The sequence below is a fragment of the Limulus polyphemus genome, unplaced genomic scaffold (genome assembly GCF_000517525.1).
Source record: "Limulus polyphemus unplaced genomic scaffold, Limulus_polyphemus-2.1.2 Scaffold9718, whole genome shotgun sequence".
Lineage (NCBI taxonomy): Eukaryota > Metazoa > Arthropoda > Merostomata > Xiphosura > Limulidae > Limulus > Limulus polyphemus.
The window spans coordinates 3,545-9,277 of NW_013675328.1; positions in this window are offsets into that span (position 1 = coordinate 3,545).

The following is a 5,733-nucleotide window of genomic DNA, read 5'->3' on the forward strand; positions in this document are numbered from 1 at the left end:
CTGAAGCCTTATAACGCTAAAAATTGGATTGCGATACTAGTGGTGGGCACGGCACAGGCACCCCCCCCCCCATTGTATAAGTTTGGGCTTAACTACAAACAAACATATTATTGGCTGAATGATTCAAATAGTTTTCTAGTTTTATGTGATGTTTTAGCGATCGCTAATAATTATATAACAGTATCTTAACCTGCTCTGAGCCACTCATACCCTGCAGAAACCCTAAAACTCGTACACTGTGTTACGTTTTATGTATTGATGACATTCGTATGGGTAAAATGTGCTACAACAAAACACTTTATCTCATTTACTTAAGAATGATAATAGGAGAAAAAAAAAAAAGGCAAAGAGCATCTCATTATTAGTAATCGGTCTGAACATATAGCCTGGAACCAGGGTAAAAACACGTGACTTTTCTATGTGTATCGGAACAAAGTTCTAGTAGAAAGAATTAAGTTGTTTTAAATTCACACAAGTTTTCATTGGTTGTACATGGTTGTTCATTTTACACACAACGATTTTGACCTGGTTGTATTATATTATATTTATACTATGTACAACCAATGAAAACTTGTGTGGATGTTCATGTAGATTCACAACGATTTTAACCTGGTTGTATTATATTATATTTATATTATGTACAACCAATGAAAACTTGTGTGGAAGTTCATGTAGATTTAAATATAATATAATACAACCAGGTTAAAATCGTTGTGAATCTACATGAACTTCCACACAAGTTTTCATTGGTTGTACATAGTATAAATATAATTAATACAACCAGGTTAAAATCGTTGTGGTACTTTTAAGCATATATGTATGTATATATATATAATATTTTTTTATCCCCACACTACTGCTCCATACACCTTCGGACAGAGTATCTGTTGGTGGGAGGAGCACGCCATACCTTGTAAAAATAAAATGAATAAATAAATATTGTGGACTTGAGTCTTCAAGACTGGAAGATGAAAACATAAAACTTCTAAATAACCATGACGCCAGACTATTAACTTAAACTTTTTTTGACAGAGAGAAACCATGATAGACGATATTTCCAAAGCACATTAAATCTAAATCATTTCCACTTTGTTTCAGCCGACGATATTTCCAAAGCACATTAAATCATTTCCACTTTGTTTCAGCAGTCGATATTTCCAATGCACATTTCTGCCGTGTGTGGGTGGGTGTGTATGCAAGTTCTTTAAATGACTACCGGAAATGACGTAGTTATGACACCATTTCCTGCAATATTTTTGGAGACATCAATTGTAGTTGAGATTCTTTCTTTCTTTATTTTTTTAAGGTAATATATAATAATTTAGTGGAACTGTTTTTGTGGGCGCGTTTGGTTGAGTTTGATTGCTATTAAACACAAAGCTACACAGTGGGCTATCTGTGCTGTACCCACCACGGGCCTTCAGGCTTACCATTGAGCTACTGGTTCATCTAGCAACCTTATCATCAGCTTGTCGGAAAAGTATTTCAGAAGCTTATAAGAAGCTCAGAAGAGGGCTCATAATGCTAAAATATGTGGTTCGATCCCTGCGATGGGCACGGCCCCGATAGCCATTATGCTCCCATATTTGCTATTAATTCTATCTGAAATAAAGTGGTAGATAAAAGTATTTGTTTCTTTGTAGTTAAGCACAAAGCTACACATTGGGTTATCCGTGCTCTGCCCATCACGGGTATCGAAACCCGGTTTCTAGCGTTGTAAGTCCGCAGTGGGGAGCAGATGAAAGTAAAATGTTTTTTTTTCTATCTTTACATGAGTGTTTTTAATGAATATTACGACGATATTATTATTAGACAGTTGTTTAAGGTGCTTGATAAGCTCCAAACTCGAGATAGTTGTTTAAGGTGCTTGTTAAGCTCCAAACTTCACCAGAGCCTCGCTCAGTTTTTTGTTCTTACGTTACCATCAAATTTGTTTAAATCTGAGCCACGGTTACGCTGTAAAATCGGTTTTGTTTCCTCTTTCAGTTCGGCTGTTTTATGTTTTAATACCTTAGTGTTACTGTTGTAAGCTTGTTTAGATTTTCACCTCAAATACCCATTTCTTCTGTTTAATAAACGTGTTTTTGGCAGGTGTATAATTACCGAAGAAAGCTGAAGAACAAGCAGCTTCTCAACTCAACTTCACAGAATGTAGTTAATAAAAAGGTTTGACAGATTCACCTGCTTTCCGAGAGCGGAAGTCTTTATAGTTGAAAATCATTTGAATTTTAACGCATCTGTCTCTGAATGTTGTTAGGATGTTAAATAACTAGGTTAAGGGGTCGAGAAACAATCATGAGTTCATAAAAAAAAAAGACACATATGAGCTACAAAAGACAATGTACTATTTTGGCGATCTTAGTGTAGGCCTAACGTAACGTCATAAACAAAACAATGTACTATGTTTACGAGAGTAGAGTAGTAGGCCTAACGTATTAATGTAAACAACAAAAAAGTACAACCTTAGAGAGTGTAATGTAGGCCTAATATGCTAAACATAACAATGGACTATCGTAGCGCTTGTAGAGTAGGCCTAAAGTAACATGATAACGATAATAATTTACCACCTTAGCGAGTACAGTGTAGGCCTAACAAAACATGGTAAACGCAAATGTAGTCATATATACAGTTAAGAATTATTTGTTTGAAGTTAAGCACAAAGCTACACTATGAACTATTTGTGCTCTTCTCACCACTATGGGTATCGAAACTCGGTTTTTAGCGATGAAGTTCGCAGACAATACGCGATGTCACTAGGGGGCACAGGTAAGAAATTTCTCAATCACTTTTGAAGACGTTCAAGTTGTTATAATCACATGAAAATCACTTATTTTTTGGTGTATTAATTGTATTTTCATCTTTTAATTAAACGTAATTCGGGATTTACTTTCTGGTAAACGAAGAGGTTTTTTAATACCAGTTTAAAACAAAAAGTTAAAACAGTAATATCACTTTTATATTATGCTTTGGTAAAAATATATTTGATCTAAATAAAATGATGCGTTTTCTATGATTTTGTGACATAATTATTTGTTGGATGTAAGCTATTGCAAAACTTCAACCTCGCACGTGGCATTCGTGCAGCTCTGCTCATATCGAATGTCGCTGCCATCTGCCTGTACGCCTTGACCGCGATGCAGCGATAAAGACAACAATGCACGTTCTTAGAGAGGGCGACGCGTTTCGTTACGCCCTAAACTTACTATAAATCTCAATAACTGCAGAATAGAAATTGGTAGATTCCCTAATTTCAAATGACTGTAAAAATTGTTAAGAGAATGTGGTGGGAAGTGAACGTTAGCATTTTTTTTTAAACGTTTACGAAACATACGCTTACCTAGTTCCCATTTTAATATTGACAATACAGTCATTCAAAAAGGAACATAATCCTTATCCTTTAGTAGGGAAGATTAGGATTAACAACGACGAGTCTCTAAAGGATGTAAGCAGATTTGCAGAGTAGACTTTAAGGACTCTCACTGTTGCATGTCTTTTTGTGTCGAGCCTTATTTGATTAGCCTCTGTTTAGTCTTTTGTATGTAATAAGCACTTTAGACACTTGTTACAGAATGAAGAAAAATATTCGTCTGAAAAAAAAAATTACAAACAAAGCGCCCTCTAGTGGATTGTTATATTTTTGTTTAATATTTAAATGTGTGATCTTTTTTTCTTCTTTTTTTTTTCAATATGAAAACTAGCTGCTCATGTCTCATCAAATAAAAATAGAGATGTAGAAGAAATGCCTAGATTTCATTTTGATAATAATATTATATTTCGATGTTTGGATCAACACTTTAAATAACAGCTTCAGCTTCGTGTACTCTTGAAATTTCTAAGTTATATCCTCCAGAGCTACGGCGGCATTTAATCTTCTTAATTATTTCACAGACTACTAGCTTCTTGTAGGGAATATTCAAGGTGCTACTATGGAAGACACAACCCCCGTCAAATTAGCTTTAGTTGTCTCTTTGCATTCGAGGATACTATCTGTCTATTTTGTAATCCTTCTCTTGACATGATCCGATTGGGTATGCTATTCTGTTGCCTGGGAATTAAATTTTATTGGCACATGCGGTGCGACATAAGTCGTCTGGCCTAATCCTTCCTTACTGCATGTGTTCCATCCAGCTAATCTGGCGAGCCCGGAGCACGAGCGAAGGCACGAGCTTGTTCGCGCTAGAGCAAGGGCGTGCAGGGTATCGCTTGAGCTTTCCGTTATTGTTGGTGGAATTAAATGTCGAGAGATTACCGGGGTTTGATGGCAGAGTGTAAGCTTCTTTAGTGCGTTACGTCAAGTTGTAGCGGCCCACGTAGAACGCTTACAAGGGTTAAGTTTCGTTGTTGGAGTTTGTGGATGAATTAGCTTTATTGGGAGTTAAGTTAGTTCTTCGATGAAAGGTTCAAGTTGAAATCAATAAAAACTTTCTTAATACCCTTCTTATCGCAGCAAATGTTATACATAAACTTTTGTAAGCAAGTAACTAAGGGTAAACCTTATAAATACGACAGGCTTTTCTTTTTTTGCTAGGAAATACCTAATCACGTATAATACTTTAAATCCAGAGTTCTATTCTTGCAAAGTAACAAAATCTGCTAAGCATCTCTTGTCTGTCTGTTTGGTTGTTTAAACTTAATAACAAATCGATTTTCTCCATTAGTTTAATGTTTTAAATAAAACTGAGTTGTGGTAACGTACGTGTTCATTTGTAATATTAGTGAAAACTGAAAAACAAGAAACAGTATATGAAAATGTCACCAACAGATGGCGCCACACAAAATAAAGCCATATGTTTCGTATAAAAATTTTCTGAAATATTAATGTAATATTTAAAACAAATAACATTTATTAAGTATCTAATAACAAATGCTATAGTTTAATAATAGTTCTTTAAAAGACGCGATTGCTATGATCTGAAGTAATTTGCATGATTCAGTGAAAACATTAATTATAGTAGAGGTCCTTATCAGTTGAGGTGAGTTTCACCATATATTATAACTACAAGTAAAGTCAAAGTTTAGATTACTCCCACCCCTCTTCGGTGGCTCAGCTCAAGTCTGAGGACTTATAAAACTATAAATCAGGTTTCGATACCCGCGGTGGGCAGAGTATAGATAACCCATGGTATAGCTTTGTGCTTAACAAAAACAAACAACTTCAGTCGGATTGAAATAGGTTGTTTTGTTGTTGTTGTTTTTTTACTTGTGACCTTCTTATTTTTCAGTTTCATTATGTCAATCTGCAAAAGAGGTGGAGAGTGAACCAATGGTTCAACATTCGTGTTCCGTTATCGAAAAAGAAAAGAAATGCACGTCGTATTCTAGGGTCGTTTTTGTTTGAAGTTAACCACAAAGCTACACGAAGAGCTGTCTGTGCTCTGCCCACCATGGGTATCGAAACTCGGTTTCTGGCATTGTAAGTCCGCATACATACCGCTGTGCCACGCTGGGTCACGGCGATAACAGTGATGGTCAAATCTCATTATTTGGTCCAGCATGGCGAGGTGGTTATGGCGCTCGACTCGCATTCTGAGGGTCGCGGGTTCGAATCCCCGTTCCACCAAACATGCTCGCCCTTTCAGCTGGGGGGAGGGGGCGTTATAATATGACGGTAAATCCCACTATTCGTTGGTAAAAGAGTAGCTCGAGAGTTGGTGGTGGGTGGTGATGACTAGCTACCTTCTCTCTAGTCTCACACTACTAAATTAGGGACGGCTGGCGTAGATAGCCCTCGTG